The following is a 17631-nucleotide window of genomic DNA, read 5'->3' on the forward strand; positions in this document are numbered from 1 at the left end:
ATTCAGTATAATCTGCAGATGGAAAAGTCCACTGTTAGCACAATTTTTATAAAGGGTAAACAGATCAATAGTATGGAGTCTATATTATTGTGAAAATCAACAGCTCATTAGAAAATCAAATCCCAATTTGTGTTTTTAAAATCCCATACTTTTTTTGAATCCCACGCCTCACTTGCTAACACTCTCTAAACAACTGTAGCACATACATTAGGACATAGATATATAGATCTTTTTGCCAGCCAAGTGGCAGTGAACCCTTCTCAATTCATTTGTGTTAGGATATGGTACACCATTAGCAATTAAGCCAGCTGATTAGTTGAGAGCGGAAGGGTTATGTTACAATTAATGGGAATAATAAAAACGATGAATAGCATATTTACCATCCTCATTTTAGCCAATTCCTACCAGTTCAGCAATAGTAAAGTTGAGACTCTTATGCTCAAACGCACTTTCACACAAATTCAGAAGTCTAAAAAAATGCCAATTTCTTTAATCTTAACATCTTAGTTTACAGTAGGGCATCCTGTCTACCCTACTACTCATTTAATTACCAAGATGAATGTATCCTACTGCTTAATAGGCAACAGAGTGGCCCTCATGTCAGACAACATCTTGTTTTTGCTTTATGATGTCCGTTTGCTAGGCAACAGAATGGCCCTCAGGTCAGACAACATTCTTGCTTTAGATTTATGACATCAGAGCACCAGTGGGCCGATTGTCCTTGTGGAAGCTGACCACACAGGAGGATGATATTTCAGAAGTTATGCAGTAGGTTACTATCCGTGTTTGTAAGGCAAGTAGGAGGGGGAATGGTAAAGGATGCTGAACCACTTAAAGCATAGCGGCCTTTTTGAAAGTGGGCTGGGGATACAAAAATAGAGATTATCCCTAATACCAATCCATCTGGAGTATCAGAGCCCAACATGCAAAGTGCAGGGGAAGGTTAAATGAGTTTTGTTCTTTGAGAAGGAAACACTATAGTTCTAAAGTGAGATAGTGCATTTCAACCTCAAAGGCAGCAAATTCCTCAAAGGGAACATTGCTAGCACCAGGATCTAAAGCAGGCTTTAGTAGTGTTGAAGGTTTGTTAACTATCATGACCAACACAATGTGATCCATATTACTTCCTTATTGACAGAAAATATATTCAGGCACAGGCTCCCACTAGAAGGTAATGAGGAAATTCAAATGCTGTGAACGTCTTTTTAATGCCTAAAGGAATGATTGTGAGTTTTACTTGCCATATAATTTGGTGAATTGATGCCGTATACCGGAAGACTTGCTTTTTTTTTTTCCTTCAGTCTCGGCAAGGCAGAGAAATTCTGTGGTGAAACACTGCCACTGCTGGCCATTCAGTATAATCTGCAGATGGAAAAGTCCACTGTTAGCACAATTTTTATAAAGGGTAAACAGATCAATAGTATGGAGTCTATATTATTGTGAAAATCAACAGCTCATTAGAAAATCAAATCCCAATTTGTGTTTTTAAAATCCCATACTTTTTTTGAATCCCACGCCTCACTTGCTAACACACTCTAAACAACTGCAGCACATACATTAGGACATAGATATATAGATCTTTTTGCCAGCCAAGTGGCAGTGAACCCTTCTCAATTGCTTAATAGGCAACAGAGTGGCCCTCATGTCAGACAACATCTTGTTTTTGCTTTATGATGTCCGTTTGCTAGGCAACAGAATGGCCCTCAGGTCAGACAACATTCTTGCTTTAGATTTCTGACGTCAGAGCACCAGTGGACCAATTGTCCTTGTGGAAGCTGACCACACAGGAGGATGAGATTTCAGAAGTTATGCAGTAGGTTACTATCCGTGTTTGTAAGGCAAGTAGGAGGGGGAATGGTAAAGGATGCTGAACCACTTAAAGCATAGCGGCCTTTTTGAAAGTGGGCTGGGGATACAAAAATAGAGATTATCCCTAATACCAATCCATCTTGAGTATCAGAGCCCAACATGCAAAGTGCAGGGGAAGGTTAAATGAGTTTTGTTCTTTGAGAAGGAAACACTATAGTTCTAAAGTGAGATAGTGCATTTCAACCTCAAAGGTAGCAAATTCCTCAAAGGGAACATTGCTAGCACCAGGATCTAAAGAAGGCTTTAGTAGTGTTGAAGGTTTGTTAACTATCATGACCAACACAATGTGATCCATATTACTTCCTTATTGACAGAAAATATATTCAGGCACAGGCTCCCACTAGAAGGTAATGAGGAAATTCAAATGCTGTGAACGTCTTTTTAATGCCTAAAGGAATGATTGTGAGTTTTACTTGCCATATAATTTGGTAAATTGATGCTGTATGCCGGAAGACTTGCTTTTTTTTTTTTCTTCAGTCTCCGCAAGGCAGAGAAATTCTGTGGTGAAACACTGCCACTGCTGGCCATTCAGTATAATCTGCAGATGGAAAAGTCCACTGTTAGCACCATTTTTATAAAGGGTAAACATATCAATAGTATGGAGTCTATATTGTGAAAATCAACAGCTCATTGGAAAATCAAATCCCAATTTGTGTTTTTAAAATCCCATACTTTTTTGAATCCCACGCCTCACTTGCTAACACTCTCTAAACAACTGTAGTACATACATTAGGACATAGATATATAGATCTTTTTGCCAGCCAAGTGGCAGTGAAACCTTCTCAATTCATTTGTGTTAGGATATGGTACACCATTAGCAATTAAGCCAGCTGATTAGTTGAGAGCGGAAGGGTTATGTTACAATTAATGGGAATAATAAAAACGATGAATAGCATATTTACCATCCTCATTTTAGCCAATTCCTACCAGTTCAGCAATAGTAAAGTTGAGACTCTTATGCTCAAACGCACTTTCACACAAATTCAGAAGTCTAAAAAAATGCCAATTTCTTTAATCTTAACATCTTAGTTTACAGTAGGGCATCCTGTCTACCCTACTACTCATTTAATTACCAAGATGAATGTATCCTACTGCTTAATAGGCAACAGAGTGGCCCTCATGTCAGACAACATCTTGTTTTTGCTTTATGATGTCCGTTTGCTAGGCAACAGAATGGCCCTCAGGTCAGACAACATTCTTGCTTTAGATTTATGACTTCAGAGCACCAGTGGACCAATTGTCCTTGTGGAAGCTGACCACACAGGAGGATGAGATTTCAGAAGTTATGCAGTAGGTTACTATCCGTGTTTGTAAGGCAAGTAGGAGGGGGAATGGTAAAGGATGCTGAACCACTTAAAGCATAGCGGCCTTTTTGAAAGTGGGCTGGGGATACAAAAATAGAGATTATCCCTAATACCAATCCATCTTGAGTATCAGAGCCCAACATGCAAAGTGCAGGGGAAGGTTAAATGAGTTTTGTTCTTTGAGAAGGAAACACTATAGTTCTAAAGTGAGATAGTGCATTTCAACCTCAAAGGCAGCAAATTCCTCAAAGGGAACATTGCTAGCACCAGGATCTAAAGCAGGCTTTAGTAGTGTTGAAGGTTTGTTAACTATCATGACCAACACAATGTGATCCATATTACTTCCTTATTGACAGAAAATATATTCAGGCACAGGCTCCCACTAGAAGGTAATGAGGAAATTCAAATGCTGTGAACGTCTTTTTAATGCCTAAAGGAATGATTGTGAGTTTTACTTGCCATATAATTTGGTGAATTGATGCCGTATGCCGGAAGACTTGCTTTTTTTTTTTTCTTCAGTCTCGGCAAGGCAGAGAAATTCTGTGGTGAAACACTGCCACTGCTGGCCATTCAGTATAATCTGCAGATGGAAAAGTCCACTGTTAGCACAATTTTTATAAAGGGTAAACAGATCAATAGTATGGAGTCTATATTATTGTGAAAATCAACAGCTCATTAGAAAATCAAATCCCAATTTGTGTTTTTAAAATCCCATACTTTTTTTGAATCCCACGCCTCACTTGCTAACACACTCTAAACAACTGCAGCACATACATTAGGACATAGATATATAGATCTTTTTGCCAGCCAAGTGGCAGTGAACCCTTCTCAATTGCTTAATAGGCAACAGAGTGGCCCTCATGTCAGACAACATCTTGTTTTTGCTTTATGATGTCCGTTTGCTAGGCAACAGAATGGCCCTCAGGTCAGACAACATTCTTGCTTTAGATTTCTGACGTCAGAGCACCAGTGGACCAATTGTCCTTGTGGAAGCTGACCACACAGGAGGATGAGATTTCAGAAGTTATGCAGTAGGTTACTATCCGTGTTTGTAAGGCAAGTAGGAGGGGGAATGGTAAAGGATGCTGAACCACTTAAAGCATAGCGGCCTTTTTGAAAGTGGGCTGGGGATACAAAAATAGAGATTATCCCTAATACCAATCCATCTTGAGTATCAGAGCCCAACATGCAAAGTGCAGGGGAAGGTTAAATGAGTTTTGTTCTTTGAGAAGGAAACACTATAGTTCTAAAGTGAGATAGTGCATTTCAACCTCAAAGGTAGCAAATTCCTCAAAGGGAACATTGCTAGCACCAGGATCTAAAGAAGGCTTTAGTAGTGTTGAAGGTTTGTTAACTATCATGACCAACACAATGTGATCCATATTACTTCCTTATTGACAGAAAATATATTCAGGCACAGGCTCCCACTAGAAGGTAATGAGGAAATTCAAATGCTGTGAACGTCTTTTTAATGCCTAAAGGAATGATTGTGAGTTTTACTTGCCATATAATTTGGTAAATTGATGCTGTATGCCGGAAGACTTGCTTTTTTTTTTTTCTTCAGTCTCCGCAAGGCAGAGAAATTCTGTGGTGAAACACTGCCACTGCTGGCCATTCAGTATAATCTGCAGATGGAAAAGTCCACTGTTAGCACCATTTTTATAAAGGGTAAACATATCAATAGTATGGAGTCTATATTGTGAAAATCAACAGCTCATTGGAAAATCAAATCCCAATTTGTGTTTTTAAAATCCCATACTTTTTTGAATCCCACGCCTCACTTGCTAACACTCTCTAAACAACTGTAGTACATACATTAGGACATAGATATATAGATCTTTTTGCCAGCCAAGTGGCAGTGAAACCTTCTCAATTCATTTGTGTTAGGATATGGTACACCATTAGCAATTAAGCCAGCTGATTAGTTGAGAGCGGAAGGGTTATGTTACAATTAATGGGAATAATAAAAACGATGAATAGCATATTTACCATCCTCATTTTAGCCAATTCCTACCAGTTCAGCAATAGTAAAGTTGAGACTCTTATGCTCAAACGCACTTTCACACAAATTCAGAAGTCTAAAAAAATGCCAATTTCTTTAATCTTAACATCTTAGTTTACAGTAGGGCATCCTGTCTACCCTACTACTCATTTAATTACCAAGATGAATGTATCCTACTGCTTAATAGGCAACAGAGTGGCCCTCATGTCAGACAACATCTTGTTTTTGCTTTATGATGTCCGATTGCTAGGCAACAGAATGGCCCTCAGGTCAGACATCATTCTTGCTTTATATTTATGACGTCAGAGCACCAGTGGACCAATTGTCCTTGTGGAAGCTGACCACACAGGAGGATGATATTTCAGAAGTTATGCAGTAGGTTACTATCCGTGTTTGTAAGGCAAGTAGGAGGGGGAATGGTAAAGGATGCTGAACCACTTAAAGCATAGCGGCCTTTTTGCAAGTGGGCTGGGGATACAGAAATAGAGATTATCCCTAATACCAATCCATCTTGAGTATCAGAGCCCAACATGCAAGTGCAGGGGAAGGTTAAATGAGTTTTGTTCTTTGAGAAGGAAACACTATAGTTCTAAAGTGAGATAGTGCATTTCAACCTCAAAGGCAGCAAATTCCTCAAAGGGAACATTGCTAGCACCAGGATCTAAAGCAGACTTTAGTAGTGTTGAAGGTTTGTTAACTATCATGACCAACACAATGTGATCCATATTACTTCCTTATTGACAGAAAATATATTCAGGCACAGGCTCCCACTAGAAGGTAATGAGGAAATTCAAATGCTGTGAACGTCTTTTTAATGCCTAAAGGAATGATTGTGAGTTTTACTTGCCATATAATTTGGTAAATTGATGCCGTATGCCGGAAGACTTGCTTTTTTTTTTTTCCTTCAGTCTCGGCAAGGCAGAGAAATTCTGTGGTGAAACACTGCCACTGCTGGCCATTCAGTATAATCTGCAGATGGAAAAGTCCACTGTTAGCACCATTTTTATAAAGGGTAAACATATCAATAGTATGGAGTCTATATTGTGAAAATCAACAGCTCATTGGAAAATCAAATCCCAATTTGTGTTTTTAAAATCCCATACTTTTTTGAATCCCACGCCTCACTTGCTAACACTCTCTAAACAACTGTAGTACATACATTAGGACATAGATATATAGATCTTTTTGCCAGCCAAGTGGCAGTGAACCCTTCTCAATTCATTTGTGTTAGGATATGGTACACCATTAGCAATTAAGCCAGCTGATTAGTTGAGAGCGGAAGGGTTATGTTACAATTAATGGGAATAATAAAAACGATGAATAGCATATTTACCATCCTCATTTTAGCCAATTCCTACCAGTTCAGCAATAGTAAAGTTGAGACTCTTATGCTCAAACGCACTTTCACACAAATTCAGAAGTCTACAAAAATGCCAATTTCTTTAATCTTAACATCTTAGTTTACAGTAGGGCATCCTGTCTACCCTACTACTCATTTAATTACCAAGATGAATGTATCCCACTGCTTAATAGGCAACAGAGTGGCCCTCATGTCAGACAACATCTTGTTTTTGCTTTATGATGTCCGTTTGCTAGGCAACAGAATGGCCCTCAGGTCAGACAACATTCTTGCTTTAGATTTATGACATCAGAGCACCAGTGGACCAATTGTCCTTGTGGAAGCTGACCACACAGGAGGATGAGATTTCAGAAGTTATGCAGTAGGTTACTATCCGTGTTTGTAAGGCAAGTAGGAGGGGGGAATGGTAAAGGATGCTGAACCACTTAAAGCATAGCGGCCTTTTTGAAAGTGGGCTGGGGATACAAAAATAGAGATTATCCCTAATACCAATCCATCTGGAGTATCAGAGCCCAACATGCAAAGTGCAGGGGAAGGTTAAATGAGTTTTGTTCTTTGAGAAGGAAACACTATAGTTCTAAAGTGAGATAGTGCATTTCAACCTCAAAGGCAGCAAATTCCTCAAAGGGAACATTGCTAGCACCAGGATCTAAAGCAGGCTTTAGTAGTGTTGAAGGTTTGTTAACTATCATGACCAACACAATGTGGTCCATATTACTTCCTTATTGACAGAAAATATATTCAGGCACAGGCTCCCACTAGAAGGTAATGAGGAAATTCAAATGCTGTGAACGTCTTTTTAATGCCTAAAGGAATGATTGTGAGTTTTACTTGCCATATAATTTGGTGAATTGATGCCGTATGCCGGAAGACTTGCTTTTTTTTTTTCCTTCAGTCTCGGCAAGGCAGAGAAATTTTGTGGTGAAACACTGCCACTGCTGGCCATTCAGTATAATCTGCAGATGGAAAAGTCCACTGTTAGCACAATTTTTATAAAGGGTAAACAGATCAATAGTATGGAGTCTATATTATTGTGAAAATCAACAGCTCATTAGAAAATCAAATCCCAATTTGTGTTTTTAAAATCCCATACTTTTTTTGAATCCCACGCCTCACTTGCTAACACTCTCTAAACAACTGTAGCACATACATTAGGACATAGATATATAGATCTTTTTGCCAGCCAAGTGGCAGTGAACCCTTCTCAATTCATTTGTGTTAGGATATGGTACACCATTAGCAATTAAGCCAGCTGATTAGTTGAGAGCGGAAGGGTTATGTTACAATTAATGGGAATAATAAAAACGATGAATAGCATATTTACCATCCTCATTTTAGCCAATTCCTACCAGTTCAGCAATAGTAAAGTTGAGACTCTTATGCTCAAACGCACTTTCACACAAATTCAGAAGTCTAAAAAAATGCCAATTTCTTTAATCTTAACATCTTAGTTTACAGTAGGGCATCCTGTCTACCCTACTACTCATTTAATTACCAAGATGAATGTATCCTACTGCTTAATAGGCAACAGAGTGGCCCTCATGTCAGACAACATCTTGTTTTTGCTTTATGATGTCCGTTTGCTAGGCAACAGAATGGCCCTCAGGTCAGACAACATTCTTGCTTTAGATTTATGACATCAGAGCACCAGTGGGCCGATTGTCCTTGTGGAAGCTGACCACACAGGAGGATGATATTTCAGAAGTTATGCAGTAGGTTACTATCCGTGTTTGTAAGGCAAGTAGGAGGGGGAATGGTAAAGGATGCTGAACCACTTAAAGCATAGCAGCCTTTTTGAAAGTGGGCTGGGGATACAAAAATAGAGATTATCCCTAATACCAATCCATCTGGAGTATCAGAGCCCAACATGCAAAGTGCAGGGGAAGGTTAAATGAGTTTTGTTCTTTGAGAAGGAAACACTATAGTTCTAAAGTGAGATAGTGCATTTCAACCTCAAAGGCAGCAAATTCCTCAAAGGGAACATTGCTAGCACCAGGATCTAAAGCAGGCTTTAGTAGTGTTGAAGGTTTGTTAACTATCATGACCAACACAATGTGATCCATATTACTTCCTTATTGACAGAAAATATATTCAGGCACAGGCTCCCACTAGAAGGTAATGAGGAAATTCAAATGCTGTGAACGTCTTTTTAATGCCTAAAGGAATGATTGTGAGTTTTACTTGCCATATAATTTGGTGAATTGATGCCGTATGCCGGAAGACTTGCTTTTTTTTTTTCCTTCAGTCTCGGCAAGGCAGAGAAATTCTGTGGTGAAACACTGCCACTGCTGGCCATTCAGTATAATCTGCAGATGGAAAAGTCCACTGTTAGCACAATTTTTATAAAGGGTAAACAGATCAATAGTATGGAGTCTATATTATTGTGAAAATCAACAGCTCATTAGAAAATCAAATCCCAATTTGTGTTTTTAAAATCCCATACTTTTTTTGAATCCCACGCCTCACTTGCTAACACTCTCTAAACAACTGCAGCACATACATTAGGACATAGATATATAGATCTTTTTGCCAGCCAAGTGGCAGTGAACCCTTCTCAATTGCTTAATAGGCAACAGAGTGGCCCTCATGTCAGACAACATCTTGTTTTTGCTTTATGATGTCCGTTTGCTAGGCAACAGAATGGCCCTCAGGTCAGACAACATTCTTGCTTTAGATTTCTGACGTCAGAGCACCAGTGGACCAATTGTCCTTGTGGAAGCTGACCACACAGGAGGATGAGATTTCAGAAGTTATGCAGTAGGTTACTATCCGTGTTTGTAAGGCAAGTAGGAGGGGGAATGGTAAAGGATGCTGAACCACTTAAAGCATAGCGGCCTTTTTGAAAGTGGGCTGGGGATACAAAAATAGAGATTATCCCTAATACCAATCCATCTTGAGTATCAGAGCCCAACATGCAAAGTGCAGGGGAAGGTTAAATGAGTTTTGTTCTTTGAGAAGGAAACACTATAGTTCTAAAGTGAGATAGTGCATTTCAACCTCAAAGGTAGCAAATTCCTCAAAGGGAACATTGCTAGCACCAGGATCTAAAGAAGGCTTTAGTAGTGTTGAAGGTTTGTTAACTATCATGACCAACACAATGTGATCCATATTACTTCCTTATTGACAGAAAATATATTCAGGCACAGGCTCCCACTAGAAGGTAATGAGGAAATTCAAATGCTGTGAACGTCTTTTTAATGCCTAAAGGAATGATTGTGAGTTTTACTTGCCATATAATTTGGTAAATTGATGCTGTATGCCGGAAGACTTGCTTTTTTTTTTTTCTTCAGTCTCCGCAAGGCAGAGAAATTCTGTGGTGAAACACTGCCACTGCTGGCCATTCAGTATAATCTGCAGATGGAAAAGTCCACTGTTAGCACCATTTTTATAAAGGGTAAACATATCAATAGTATGGAGTCTATATTGTGAAAATCAACAGCTCATTGGAAAATCAAATCCCAATTTGTGTTTTTAAAATCCCATACTTTTTTGAATCCCACGCCTCACTTGCTAACACTCTCTAAACAACTGTAGTACATACATTAGGACATAGATATATAGATCTTTTTGCCAGCCAAGTGGCAGTGAAACCTTCTCAATTCATTTGTGTTAGGATATGGTACACCATTAGCAATTAAGCCAGCTGATTAGTTGAGAGCGGAAGGGTTATGTTACAATTAATGGGAATAATAAAAACGATGAATAGCATATTTACCATCCTCATTTTAGCCAATTCCTACCAGTTCAGCAATAGTAAAGTTGAGACTCTTATGCTCAAACGCACTTTCACACAAATTCAGAAGTCTAAAAAAATGCCAATTTCTTTAATCTTAACATCTTAGTTTACAGTAGGGCATCCTGTCTACCCTACTACTCATTTAATTACCAAGATGAATGTATCCTACTGCTTAATAGGCAACAGAGTGGCCCTCATGTCAGACAACATCTTGTTTTTGCTTTATGATGTCCGTTTGCTAGGCAACAGAATGGCCCTCAGGTCAGACAACATTCTTGCTTTAGATTTATGACTTCAGAGCACCAGTGGACCAATTGTCCTTGTGGAAGCTGACCACACAGGAGGATGAGATTTCAGAAGTTATGCAGTAGGTTACTATCCGTGTTTGTAAGGCAAGTAGGAGGGGGAATGGTAAAGGATGCTGAACCACTTAAAGCATAGCGGCCTTTTTGAAAGTGGGCTGGGGATACAAAAATAGAGATTATCCCTAATACCAATCCATCTTGAGTATCAGAGCCCAACATGCAAAGTGCAGGGGAAGGTTAAATGAGTTTTGTTCTTTGAGAAGGAAACACTATAGTTCTAAAGTGAGATAGTGCATTTCAACCTCAAAGGCAGCAAATTCCTCAAAGGGAACATTGCTAGCACCAGGATCTAAAGCAGGCTTTAGTAGTGTTGAAGGTTTGTTAACTATCATGACCAACACAATGTGATCCATATTACTTCCTTATTGACAGAAAATATATTCAGGCACAGGCTCCCACTAGAAGGTAATGAGGAAATTCAAATGCTGTGAACGTCTTTTTAATGCCTAAAGGAATAATTGTGAGTTTTACTTGCCATATAATTTGGTGAATTGATGCCGTATGCCGGAAGACTTGCTTTTTTTTTTTTCTTCAGTCTCGGCAAGGCAGAGAAATTCTGTGGTGAAACACTGCCACTGCTGGCCATTCAGTATAATCTGCAGATGGAAAAGTCCACTGTTAGCACAATTTTTATAAAGGGTAAACAGATCAATAGTATGGAGTCTATATTATTGTGAAAATCAACAGCTCATTAGAAAATCAAATCCCAATTTGTGTTTTTAAAATCCCATACTTTTTTTGAATCCCACGCCTCACTTGCTAACACTCTCTAAACAACTGTAGTACATACATTAGGACATAGATATATAGATCTTTTTGCCAGCCAAGTGGCAGTGAAACCTTCTCAATTCATTTGTGTTAGGATATGGTACACCATTAGCAATTAAGCCAGCTGATTAGTTGAGAGCGGAAGGGTTATGTTACAATTAATGGGAATAATAAAAACGATGAATAGCATATTTACCATCCTCATTTTAGCCAATTCCTACCAGTTCAGCAATAGTAAAGTTGAGACTCTTATGCTCAAACGCACTTTCACACAAATTCAGAAGTCTAAAAAAATGCCAATTTCTTTAATCTTAACATCTTAGTTTACAGTAGGGCATCCTGTCTACCCTACTACTCATTTAATTACCAAGATGAATGTATCCTACTGCTTAATAGGCAACAGAGTGGCCCTCATGTCAGACAACATCTTGTTTTTGCTTTATGATGTCCGTTTGCTAGGCAACAGAATGGCCCTCAGGTCAGACAACATTCTTGCTTTAGATTTATGACTTCAGAGCACCAGTGGACCAATTGTCCTTGTGGAAGCTGACCACACAGGAGGATGAGATTTCAGAAGTTATGCAGTAGGTTACTATCCGTGTTTGTAAGGCAAGTAGGAGGGGGAATGGTAAAGGATGCTGAACCACTTAAAGCATAGCGGCCTTTTTGAAAGTGGGCTGGGGATACAAAAATAGAGATTATCCCTAATACCAATCCAACTTGAGTATCAGAGCCCAACATGCAAAGTGCAGGGGAAGGTTAAATGAGTTTTGTTCTTTGAGAAGGAAACACTATAGTTCTAAAGTGAGATAGTGCATTTCAACCTCAAAGGCAGCAAATTCCTCAAAGGGAACATTGCTAGCACCAGGATCTAAAGCAGGCTTTAGTAGTGTTGAAGGTTTGTTAACTATCATGACCAACACAATGTGATCCATATTACTTCCTTATTGACAGAAAATATATTCAGGCACAGGCTCCCACTAGAAGGTAATGAGGAAATTCAAATGCTGTGAACGTCTTTTTAATGCCTAAAGGAATAATTGTGAGTTTTACTTGCCATATAATTTGGTGAATTGATGCCGTATGCCGGAAGACTTGCTTTTTTTTTTTTCTTCAGTCTCGGCAAGGCAGAGAAATTCTGTGGTGAAACACTGCCACTGCTGGCCATTCAGTATAATCTGCAGATGGAAAAGTCCACTGTTAGCACAATTTTTATAAAGGGTAAACAGATCAATAGTATGGAGTCTATATTATTGTGAAAATCAACAGCTCATTAGAAAATCAAATCCCAATTTGTGTTTTTAAAATCCCATACTTTTTTTGAATCCCACGCCTCACTTGCTAACACTCTCTAAACAACTGTAGCACATACATTAGGACTTAGATATATAGATCTTTTTGCCAGCCAAGTGGCAGTGAACCCTTCTCAATTCATTTGTGTTAGGATATGGTACACCATTAGCAATTAAGCCAGCTGATTAGTTGAGAGCGGAAGGGTTATGTTACAATTAATGGGAATAATAAAAACGTTGAATAGCATATTTACCATCCTCATTTTAGCCAATTCCTACCAGTTCAGCAATAGTAAAGTTGAGACTCTTATGCTCAAACGCACTTTCACACAAATTCAGAAGTCTAAAAAAATGCCAATTTCTTTAATCTTAACATCTTAGTTTACAGTAGGGCATCCTGTCTACCCTACTAGTCATTTAATTACCAAGATGAATGTATCCTACTGCTTAATAGGCAACAGAGTGGCCCTCATGTCAGACAACATCTTGTTTTTGCTTTATGATGTCCGTTTGCTAGGCAACAGAATGGCCCTCAGGGCAGACAACATTCTTGCTTTAGATTTCTGACGTCAGAGCACCAGTGGACCAATTGTCCTTGTGGAAGCTGACCACACAGTAGGATGAGATTTCAGAAGTTATGCAGTAGGTTACTATCCGTGTTTGTAAGGCAAGTAGGAGGGGGAATGGTAAAGGATGCTGAACCACTTAAAGCATAGCGGCCTTTTTGAAAGTGGGCTGGGGATACAAAAATAGAGATTATCCCTAATACCAATCCATCTTGAGTATCAGAGCCCAACATGCAAAGTGCAGGGGAAGGTTAAATGAGTTTTGTTCTTTGAGAAGGAAACACTATAGTTCTAAAGTGAGATAGTGCATTTCAACCTCAAAGGCAGCAAATTCCTCAAAGGGAACATTGCTAGCACCAGGATCTAAAGCAGGCTTTAGTAGTGTTGAAGGTTTGTTAACTATCATGACCAACACAATGTGATCCATATTACTTCCTTATTGACAGAAAATATATTCAGGCACAGGCTCCCACTAGAAGGTAATGAGGAAATTCAAATGCTGTGAACGTCTTTTTAATGCCTAAAGGAATGATTGTGAGTTTTACTTGCCATATAATTTGGTGAATTGATGCCGTATGCCGGAAGACTTGCTTTTTTTTTTTTCTTCAGTCTCGGCAAGGCAGAGAAATTCTGTGGTGAAACACTGCCACTGCTGGCCATTCAGTATAATCTGCAGATGGAAAAGTCCACTGTTAGCACAATTTTTATAAAGGGTAAACAGATCAATAGTATGGAGTCTATATTATTGTGAAAATCAACAGCTCATTAGAAAATCAAATCCCAATTTGTGTTTTTAAAATCCCATACTTTTTTTGAATCCCACGCCTCACTTGCTAACACTCTCTAAACAACTGTAGCACATACATTAGGACTTAGATATATAGATCTTTTTGCCAGCCAAGTGGCAGTGAACCCTTCTCAATTCATTTGTGTTAGGATATGGTACACCATTAGCAATTAAGCCAGCTGATTAGTTGAGAGCGGAAGGGTTATGTTACAATTAAAGGGAATAATAAAAACGATGAATAGCATATTTACCATCCTCATTTTAGCCAATTCCTACCAGTTCAGCAATAGTAAAGTTGAGACTCTTATGCTCAAACGCACTTTCACACAAATTCAGAAGTCTAAAAAAATGCCAATTTCTTTAATCTTAACATCTTAGTTTACAGTAGGGCATCCTGTCTACCCTACTACTCATTTAATTACCAAGATGAATGTATCCTACTGCTTAATAGGCAACAGAGTGGCCCTCATGTCAGACAACATCTTGTTTTTGCTTTATGATGTCCGTTTGCTAGGCAACAGAATGGCCCTCAGGTCAGTCAACATTCTTGCTTTAGATTTATGACGTCAGAGCAATTGTCCTTGTGGAAGCTGACCACACAGGAGGATGAGATTTCAGAAGTTATGCAGTAGGTTACTATCCGTGTTTGTAAGGCAAGTAGGAGGGGGAATGGTAAAGGATGCTGAACCACTTAAAGCATAGCGGCCCTTTTGAAAGTGGGCTGGGGATACAAAAATAGAGATTATCCCTAATACCAATCCATCTGGAGTATCAGAGCCCAACATGCAAAGTGCAGGGGAAGGTTAAATGAGTTTTGTTCTTTGAGAATGAAACACTATAGTTCTAAAGTGAGATAGTGCATTTCAACCTCAAAGGCAGCAAATTCCTCAAAGGGAACATTGCTAGCATCAGGATCTAAAGCAGGCTTTAGTAGTGTTGAAGGTTTTTTAACTATCATGACCAACACAATGTGATCCATATTACTTCCTTATTGACAGAAAATATATTCAGGCACAGGCTCCCACTAGAAGGTAATGAGGAAATTCAAATGCTGTGAACGTCTTTTTAATGCCTAAAGGAATGATTGTGAGTTTTACTTGCCATATAATTTGGTGAATTGATGCCGTATGCCGGAAGACTTGCTTTTTTTTTTTTCTTCAGTCTCCGCAAGGCAGAGAAATTCTGTGGTGAAACACTGCCACTGCTGGCCATTCAGTATAATCTGCAGATGGAAAAGTCCACTGTTAGCACCATTTTTATAAAGGGTAAACAGATCAATAGTATGGAGTCTATATTATTGTGAAAATCAACAGCTCATTAGAAAATCAAATCCCAATTTGTGTTTTTAAAATCCCATATTTTTTGAATCCCACGCCTCACTTGCTAACACTCTCTAAACAACTGTAGCACATACATTAGGACATAGATATATAGATCTTTTTGCCAGCCAAGTGGCAGTGAAACCTTCTCAATTCATTTGTGTTAGGATATGGTACACCATTAGCAATTAAGCCAGCTGATTAGCTGAGAGCGGAAGGGTTATGTTACAATTAATGGGAATAATAAAAACGATGAATAGCATATTTACCATCCTCATTTTAGCCATTTCCTACCAGTTCAGCAATAGTAAAGTTGAGACTCTTATGCTCAAACGTACTTTCACACAAATTCAGAAGTCTAAAAAAATGCCAATTTCTTTAATCTTAACATCTTAGTTTACAGTAGGGCATCCTGTCTACCCTACTACTCATTTAATTACCAAGATGAATGTATCCTACTGCTTAATAGGCAACAGAGTGGCCCTCATGTCAGACAACATCTTGTTTTTGCTTTATGATGTCCGTTTGCTAGGCAACAGAATGGCCCTCAGGTCAGTCAACATTCTTGCTTTAGATTTATGACGTCAGAGCAATTGTCCTTGTGGAAGCTGACCACACAGGAGGATGAGATTTCAGAAGTTATGCAGTAGGTTACTATCCGTGTTTGTAAGGCAAGTAGGAGGGGGAATGGTAAAGGATGCTGAACCACTTAAAGCATAGGGGCCTTTTTGAAAGTGGGCTGGGGATACAAAAATAGAGATTATCCCTAATACCAATCCATCTTGAGTATCAGAGCCCAACATGCAAAGTGCAGGGGAAGGTTAAATGAGTTTTGTTCTTTGAGAAGGAAACACTATAGTTCTAAAGTGAGATAGTGCATTTCAACCTCAAAGGTAGCAAATTCCTCAAAGGGAACATTGCTAGCACCAGGATCTAAAGAAGGCTTTAGTAGTGTTGAAGGTTTGTTAACTATCATGACCAACACAATGTGATCCATATTACTTCCTTATTGACAGAAAATATATTCAGGCACAGGCTCCCACTAGAAGGTAATGAGGAAATTCAAATGCTGTGAACGTCTTTTTAATGCCTAAAGGAATGATTGTGAGTTTTACTTGCCATAAAATTTGGTGAAATGATGCCGTATGCCGGAAGACTTGCTTTTTTTTTTTTCTTCAGTCTCGGCAAGGCAGAGAAATTCTGTGGTGAAACACTGCCACTGCTGGCCATTCAGTATAATCTGCAGATGGAAAAGTCCACTGTTAGCAACATTTTTATAAAGGGTAAACAGATCAATAGTATGGAGTCTATATTATTGTGAAAATCAACAGCTCATTAGAAAATCAAATCCCAATTTGTGTTTTTAAAATCCCATATTTTTTGAATCCCACGCCTCACTTGCTAACACTCTCTAAACAACTGTAGCACATACATTAGGACATAGATATATAGATCTTTTTGCCAGCCAAGTGGCAGTGAAACCTTCTCAATTCATTTGTGTTAGGATATGGTACACCATTAGCAATTAAGCCAGCTGATTAGCTGAGAGCGGAAGGGTTATGTTACAATTAATGGGAATAATAAAAACGATGAATAGCATATTTACCATCCTCATTTTAGCCAATTCCTACCAGTTCAGCAATAGTAAAGTTGAGACTCTTATGCTCAATCGCACTTTCACACAAATTCAGAAGTCTAAAAAAATGCCAATTTCTTTAATCTTAACATCTTAGTTTACAGTAGGGCATCCTGTCTACCCTACTACTCATTTAATTACCAAGATGAATGTATCCTACTGCTTAATAGGCAACAGAGTGGCCCTCATGTCAGACAACATCTTGTTTTTGCTTTATGATGTCCGTTTGCTAGGCAACAGAATGGCCCTCAGGTCAGACAACATTCTTGCTTTAGATTTATGACGTCAGAGCACCAGTGGACCAATTGTCCTTGTGGAAGCGGACCACACAGGAGGATGAGATTTCAGAAGTTATGCAGTAGGTTACTATCCGTGTTTGTAAGGCAAGTAGGAGGGGGAATGGTAAAGGATGCTGAACCACTTAAAGCATAGCGGCCTTTTTGAAAGTGGGCTGGGGATACAAAAATAGAGATTATCCCTAATACCAATCCATCTGGAGTATCAGAGCCCAACATGCAAAGTGCAGGGGAAGGTTAAATGAGTTTTGTTCTTTGAGAAGGAAACACTATAGTTCTAAAGTGAGATAGTGCATTTCAACCTCAAAGGCAGCATATTTCTCAAAGGGAA

Source organism: Lissotriton vulgaris, chromosome 1_1 (assembly GCF_964263255.1).
Source record: "Lissotriton vulgaris chromosome 1_1, aLisVul1.2, whole genome shotgun sequence".
Lineage (NCBI taxonomy): Eukaryota > Metazoa > Chordata > Amphibia > Caudata > Salamandridae > Lissotriton > Lissotriton vulgaris.